The sequence below is a fragment of the Poecilia mexicana genome, unplaced genomic scaffold, assembly GCF_051168715.1.
Source record: "Poecilia mexicana isolate PSO_F unplaced genomic scaffold, ASM5116871v1 scaffold_5, whole genome shotgun sequence".
Lineage (NCBI taxonomy): Eukaryota > Metazoa > Chordata > Actinopteri > Cyprinodontiformes > Poeciliidae > Poecilia > Poecilia mexicana.
The window spans coordinates 28,787,225-28,795,281 of NW_028263374.1; the positions used below are offsets into that span (position 1 = coordinate 28,787,225).

The 8,057-nt window shown below is 36.1% G+C and overlaps 1 long non-coding RNA gene across 2 annotated transcripts; it reads left to right on the forward strand.

The window, feature by feature from the left end:
* Positions 1 to 1,229: 1,229 nt before the first annotated feature.
* Positions 1,230 to 7,454, forward strand: LOC106926726 (uncharacterized). 2 transcript variants are annotated; one of them, XR_001420132.2, is made up of 4 exons: positions 1,230 to 1,397; positions 1,472 to 1,716; positions 1,998 to 2,166; positions 6,314 to 7,454. It is a non-coding gene; the product is annotated as an uncharacterized LOC106926726 (long non-coding RNA). The 2 variants fall into 2 exon arrangements; XR_001420131.2 differs by having other exon boundaries at positions 1,233 to 1,397; positions 1,475 to 1,716.
* The last annotated feature ends 603 nt before the right edge of the window (positions 7,455 to 8,057 follow it).

Here is an 8,057-nt window from a genome sequence, read left to right on the forward strand (position 1 = left end):
TAAAACAGAAACAACAAATAAAATGAATTATGAAATCTCTGTAAATAAAACTGTCCTTCAAAGATAATTTTGTTGAGACTAACAAAAGAGAGAGAAAAGAGAAAAACAATAAATCATACAAATAGAAATTGAGGTCATTTTAATTGATCATACTATTTAATGATTTATTGCTAATTGCAACAGGCTTATCTGTCGCTATATTTACAAAATTTCAGAGGAAAAAATTGGTATCAACCAAAATCGGAATTGGTAGGTCAGGCTTCTTAAAGTTGATATGATGTAAAATCAACTTTTTTGAGTTTTATATGTCAAAATATTACTTTCTCATCAAAAACATGCCTGTAGTGGCTCTTTGCTTCTTCCAGACATGTTTGAGGAATCTTTGGCAGCTATTCCTGTGGCCCAAGGCCCAAATTAAATTACAAAAGTCAAATTTATTTTAAGTTTATTTATTGTTAAAACACAGACTTCCTTTAAAGTGGTAAAAGTATGAACTACTATGTTTCTTTTTTGTTTGTTTGCTTAGTGTGTTATGATTTTATTATGTAAATCTCTTTGAACTACCTTGTTGCTGAAATGTGATTAACCAGTAAAGTAAACCTGATTTGCCTTGACAACTAAAATAGCAAATAGATATTTTTTATCTTAGAAATTTCTTGCCCTGACAGAAATATTAAGTTAAATTTTACAGACTAAAAGCGAATAAAAATTATTTAATTGTTGAATTTACTCCACAAGGGGGCTCTGCAGTTCATTTCACGTTTAATGGCGGACCGGAAGTGACTTGACGGCGGACTGGAAGTCGTTTGTTCCGCCGCCTGCTGCAGCAAGTGAGCTAAATTAACCTTAAAACTTCTTCTTTCTTGCGTTTTTGAGTGTTGCGTAACGTAGTGTTTTGAGTTGAAGCTATGGTGAGTTACGTTTTTGTTCTAAATGCGGGTTTTTGGCAAATTAGCATTTAGCTAACGGAAATGCTGTGTTATTTTGTACATTAGCAGCTAATTAGTACAATGGTAGCTGTTCGTTATTTCACAGTAAGGGTTAATGCTGATGTTTGTCGTACTGTAAACTATGTGACATATAGTTTTTAGTTAAATCAAGCATAATTGGGGATGATTCACTCATATGGTTTACTTTAAATGTTATTGCAATTTTGTTTTCACTTTGTTTACATTTTAACTGGCACCAGGCAATAAATAACGACAACAAGAACAATAACCAATTTATGTTGTTTGTAACAATTGTGGTGTCATGATCTTTGTTTAAACTACAGCTTCTGTATAGAGTTATTGATTAACCTGCTCTTCAGCTGGGAACTCAACAAACTTTGAAATACCCTCTGCAGCGGCATTATGAGTACAAAGCATGGGAAAAGCCTCCAGTTAAAGGAGCACAAGGTAATATTTATGCTCAACATACTGCTGATTAAATTACTTCAATAAGTATCTTCAAAAACATTCTTTATGTTCAGTAGATAGGCTCCTCTGATGTTCTAACCTTGGATAAATCTGTAAGAAGAGACCAGCAGAGGACAAAGGCACGGCTTATCATCTTCATCATTGTTCAGAACCGATTAGTGCTGAGGTCTGAAGCAGAAGAGGCAGAGAGGCTGGAGAAGGATGGAGTGATCGGAAACGCAGCAGAGAGCAGAAGCTGTGGGGCTCCACGCGGCCATGACCACGGGGCAAATGTGCAACAGATGCTCGGGGCGTGCGTGTGAGTTGTAGTCTGTTTGGTGGCACGCCATGGCAACACAGACGTTATTTGCACATCGTATGTTTGACACCTCAACTTTTGTCCATTTTCCCAGAAAAAAAGAAAACAAAAAATTCATAATCAAATCTGAAAATATCCTCAGTTTATGCATGGAGGCTGAAAAAAGTAGCTATTTTCAGGTTTCAAAGTAGTTTTTATAGATACTGCAGATGCTGTCAGAGTGGATATGAAGTAATTCTAATCAAATGCTCTGTCTTTTTGTTCTTGTTGTGTCTGAAAAGCACGTTGGAGTGCTGTACAGCCGATCTGGTTCCAATTCTCTCACTCTTCATATCAAGTGCTTTAAAAGAGGTCTAAACACTAAGGTCATTTTCTGTGGATACAAGAGGCATGCAGCAGTGATAAAAGCCACCATATGTACCTAGCCACTCACTCAGGAGGTAAACCTAGGTGAGTAAGACTCAAACTGAACTTCTTTTAGAAGACTTTAAAGGATTCCTTGCAATTATGGGTGAAATTACACTAAAATGTGCAAACATAGCCAGAGTAAATTGGCAGGTCTTCATGAACCATGTGGAGCAAAAAAAGTTTAATTCTGGTCTCCTTTGAAAGATAAACCTCTATCACAATCCCCCCGCCCAAAACCCGTCTTCAAGTAGTGGGAATGTTTCTTCATGTTACTGGAACTGAGTTGCAGATGTTTGAACACACAGAGAAGAAAGAATTTACTTTTATGCCCTTCTCTTTCTTTTTGTTTTGTAAAATTTTCTATGGATCCATTACAGTTTCATGTCATTTGCACAAGACCCCAGCCCCAGCTACCCGCTGGAGGGCAAAAAGCTGCTGACCGGGCGATGACTAGCATTGGTTTTAGCTGTTAAGTCGTCTACATAACACGCTACATCTTAAACGTACGCCTGTTGTGTAAAAGAAAAGGGACGCAGTGCTCTGCTACTAATTGTCAACACTGTGACAAATAGATAAAAAGGTCAGGAAAAAAATTTAATTAAGAAATAGCGAGGGAAAGGGAAGTAGGTCAGTTATGCTAGTTCGATATGAGAACCGTAACATGTAGGTGTGATGTGGAAATTGGTGTTTCGTTTCATTTAAAAATAAAATAAAATAGGCAACCCACACGCCAGCTCTGAGAGATCATCAGCCACCGCTCCAAATAACCACCGCTGTGTTAGCTTAGCTAATAGCAGCGTTAGCTAATCTACTGCAGCGATCACTTAATAATCTAAAAATAAACCTCAAACCTGAAAACATAAAACTGTGACAGACTGGACGTTCTGTTCTTTTTGTGGGAAATGTTTGTGTGTTTTGGGTGTTGAACCCTGATACATTAATGCAGCTGTTGGCAGTTGCTATGGCAACGAGTCTGCGTGTAACTAGCGACACAGAGAGCGAGAAAAAAGGATACCAGCAGTTTTGACTTATTCTTCAGGGGTTTTCCTGCTTTATTTTTCCCTTCGCTGTGGCGCGCTGCACTGCATTAATAATACCCGCATCGCCAGGTTTCATTTTGTTAACTGAGTTGTTTTATTGCGGCTGTGACTGACATGAAACAGAAACATATTTTGCCCTCCAGGGTTTCTGGATGTAAACAATAACATGCAGAGGGTTGTTATTCAATTGTGAATATTTTACTTGAAAGTGGTTTCAGAACATTATTTTTTTATCACAATAAATTCTGGGACAATTTTTCGCCCAAATAAATTTGTTATTGTGACAAGAATACATTTTCAAAGATCAATAAATTTCAAATTCTAATAGACATTTAACACTGGAACCGGAAGACATTTTACAAACAAATGAATAAAACAACAGAATAGCAAATAAAATAAATTACAGAGTATCTGAAAACAATATTGTCTTTCAAAATAAGAGCTGGACCAAGGCACCAGGCTGAAGACCAGTTTTGGTAGAAAGAGAAGAGCAATAAATTATGCAAATAGAAATAATTGACTCAATTTTAATTTGTCATGCAATTTATTGTTTTATCCCTCATTTAGGATAAATGCAGTATTTTTGATTTTCAATAACATTTTTGTGGAACTTAACTCCAGACTATTTGAGGTTGAATTTTTTCATAGAGCATCTTAAATATAAAAAAGCTGTAACGCCTCCATGCAATGCCACTGTCACTTCTACTGGGTGATGTCTACGAAGCAGCAGATTTCGCTGACGCTGGCTGGAGATGAGGAAGATGGTGTTGGTTTCTGACAATCCCGCTGTGAGTTTAATTGCTGTTTGAACTCATAAAATCTGCAGTTTTAGGCGTTTTTAGTGATTCATCTGCAGCTGTTGTCCCTAAATCCCGTGAATACAGGGGGTCTATTGTGTTGCTTTACATCCTAGCCTGATTTTAAACCTGTTTACAACTTTCTCCATGTCCTCCCTGCTGTGCTGTTTGGCCATTAACGAACTCCTGAGACCTCAACAGAACTGTTTCAGCAACCGTCTTCAAAGGAAAGCGGTGCGCTGGTTTCTATTTACTCTATCAGAGTTAAATGAGCTAAAATCCAAATGCACACCAGACAGGAAAACATTAAAATGAAGTCATTAAAAGTATGGAATTATTGTGGTTTGAATGCTTTCATTCTAAATGGGAGCCGCCCAATCCGTTTCAGTGATGGCAAATATCTAAGGATCTGAATCTCCTCTGGCTGTTTTTTAGAGTAATTAAAACATAAACATGTTATTTTTCTACATTTATCAATCAATCTAGGAACGGGATTGAACCCCAAAGCAAGAAAACTCTGGAGTGCGGTCAATTTTACCGTTTTATAGCATGGACATTTGCAACCGATACTTTCTGGAGAAGAGTCAGCAGTTTGTTTTCTGCCTGAATGTGCAAACATAAAAGACTAAAGTAAAGGGACAAAGGCTAAAGATGCCCGGTTCATTATTATCTCTAAAGAGTTATAGTCCAGTGAGGCAGATTGATGCAGAATTAAACTGCAGTCCTGGCTTAAACTCCATTACAATAAATCTTTAAAGGTTTGGTCCAGAGATGTAAAATTGAAACTGTGCCTCCATTAATCTGTCTTTGCCTGGCGCGCTTAAAAACGTTAAAGTTAAGCCTTTCAGCCTGTTTTCTGTTTCTTCCCAGAAACCAAAGAAATCGATCAACAACTTATACCAGTGACAGATTAATCAACATTAATCAAATGTCATATACTGCATATAAAGGACCATTTCCACCATTTTTAACAACAAAGGAGACAATTTATGTCAATAATAACTATTTAATATTATTTCAGTTACCAAATAACCAATAATTATTAGGTTATGAATAATTCTAAATTATAATATTTAAGAATTATAAATATGTTTATAATTAATAATAACTATAATTGCTTGTAATAACTATAAATATTGTAAAAATTAATTTATAATAGACAAAAATTCAGATTTTTGTGACGTAGTTAAGTAAATATAAAAAACATTAATTTGATGCAACCCTCTAAAAATGGGTGTTGATGCGTGTGCTGTGGCGGTGCAGGGGTTAAGCTCAACCCACATGAGGAGGCCTCAGTCCTCGGCCGTCGCTGGTTCGATTCCCGGCCTGGCGACCTTTGCTTCATGTCTTTCTTCTCTCAATACCCAACTTTCCTGGCTGAGCACTTTCAAATAAAAGGCCACTAGAGCCCAAAACAGTTGACTGTAAATGGTTTGCCTTTGTTACTGCTGCCTTATTTCTATGTATGAAATTGTGTGAGTGTTTGTTATATTTTCTATTGCTTGATTTATGGGCAACGTATAGAAATGAGCAATTTCCTAATATTCATTATTATGCATTTAAATAAAATCGATCACTTTCTGGTGTTTGTTGGGGTGAATTTTAGAAAAATAGTATCTTTTTGTTAGAAACAGCAGTAGGAAGAGTTTTACAGTAGTTTGATCTGCAGGTAATAAAAGCAGGAGATGCGTCGGCTCCAGAGTAACGGCTCTTCAAGTGATCAAACCCGGTTTTCATTATTAGTTTGAAAACAGTTAAAAACTTGGTTTATATGCAGATATAAACCAAAGCATCCACATTCAATTAAAATGGGACTTTTCCCATACTATAAAATATAGAGACTGGCTTTAGCCTAAATCATATGGCAGTGAATTAGGACCAATGTAGACAGAAGAAAAGGAAATTACCACAAAAAAACTTAATTTTAAGATTAATCTCAGAAATTTTGTAGAACAAATAGACATTTATGAGCTCAAAAAGTCAAAAATTAGCAAGACAAAAGGACATTTTCAAATTTGTCAGACATTTTTTGAAATTCAGAAATTGTTTTTTCTACAATTTTTCTGAAATCTCAAATCTCTAGTTTTCCTCTAGCAAATTTTTGACACTTCACTCAGAAAATGTCATGCATTTCTCCTAGAAAATGTCTGAGATTAATCTGAAAATTAGTTTTTTTCTTGACAATTTATTAACTTAGTGTCATAATTTCAGATTTTTTTCTAGTAAGTTTCAACTTTTCAAGCTCAGAAATACCAAAAAGTTTTTCTAGAAAATTTCTGAGATTAATCTCCAATTTTTTCTTAGTTTTTATGCCGGATATTTACTCTTCCGTTTTTATTTTTCTTCCTACAGTGGTGACAATGCGCCGCTGTAAAATCAAGTTAAACTGTGAAACGGTGAGAAAAATAAAAGCATTGATGCAGATTGTGAGGCTGGGGGATCAGAGAGTCCATTGGGTCCTCTGCTGTCAACAGAGCAGGCTTCGCTCCATCATATCAGTGGGAAACAACGGAGCATCACCCAAGATCCGCCACACATAGGTCACACGAGCAGAGCTGGGGAGGAACAAAGATGCTGCCTGCTGTTCTTGGATCGGAACAAACTGAACTTGATGTGATCATTTCAGCAGCGGGAGCTCTGGAGCGTGCAGATTTGATTCTTCTGCCAAATTGTTCACAGGCTGCAGCAGGATTTCAGGATAGCAAAGTGTACTGGTCGGGATTATCTTGACTTAAATTGTGATGTAAAACTGAAACAAACTCTTGCTTTTCTATTTCATAAAACTGCCAAAGTGGGGTCATTTTATTAGAAATATAAACTGCTCAAGGGTAACTGCCTCATACCAAGAAGGTCCAGAGTTAAAATCTTCCTGTTAAACTATTTAGTGGTGGGAGGGGATGTGAAATTAAACCTTAAACACAAGCCGTGTAGATCTTAAGGGCCTGGCAAGTTTGAAATGTAGTTCTTAACAATTCTGCGACAGCAACGAAAGCTACTGATCCGAAGGTTTTCTAGTTTTAATGTGTGTTGTGGTTTTTAACCAGGTTGTAAGATGTTATGTGGGAAAAGATTAGAGCGTGAAGTGAGCAGAAGTCTTTAGCGGCCCCCTGCTGTCTGCATGCATTCGCTGAGATTTACACAATAATGTGTCCGTACAGCATCATAACTGCAGACACTGTATCAGCAGCAGGTTGCCTTCTAATGGGACGCATGCAGCGTCATCAGCATGAAATTTCATGTTAACATCAGAATAAATTTGTTCTCAGGTTATGAAATGGAAAATGAATAACACTGGTCCAAGTAAAGAGCCTTATTTAACTCCTGTGCAGAAATGGTATCTCATGGTGTGCTTTCAATGTTTAAACTAAGGAGTAATATCTCCATCTAAGTAGATTTCTAGAGCTGTTCAAGGTCTGAATGTGTTTATATTTAGTGCAAATTTAGATGTCTTTAAAACAAAAAATAAACAGCAAGCTAAGTAACTTGTCAAAAATGGGTCTAAATTAAAGCCATTAATTGGCCCAACAAACCCACTCCAGCGTTTCCGTGGTAACATGTCCCGTGTGGACACACACTTTTTTCTTTTAATTGTTTACAATAATACTCCATGCTCGTCTCTGTGTGCCTAAATGGAGCTAGCAAGATAAATATGTAGCTTGCTGTCTGACACTTTGGTCTGGAGCTAAGTATTTAGCCTACTAATTGAATATTTAGTTTAGATCTAAATATGTAGTTGTGAGCTACATATTTAGTTTACAAGCTAAATATTAAGTTTGCTAACTAAATAATTTAGAGCTAAATATTCAACTTATCTAAATGTTTAGTTTGAAGCTAAATATTTAGCTTGCTATCTAAATATTTAGCAGGAAGCTAAATACTTGGCTTGCTAACTCAGTGATGGATTTTTAGCTAAATATTTAGTTCTAAATCGTAAGTAAATGTTTAGTCATGAGGTAGATATTTAGTTTACAAACTGAATATTTAGTTAACTAGATATTTAGTTTACAGCTAAGTATTTAGCTAGCTAACTAAATGTTTGATTTGAAGCAAAAATATTTAGCTTGCTTAATGTTTAATTTGAAATTGTTACATTTAT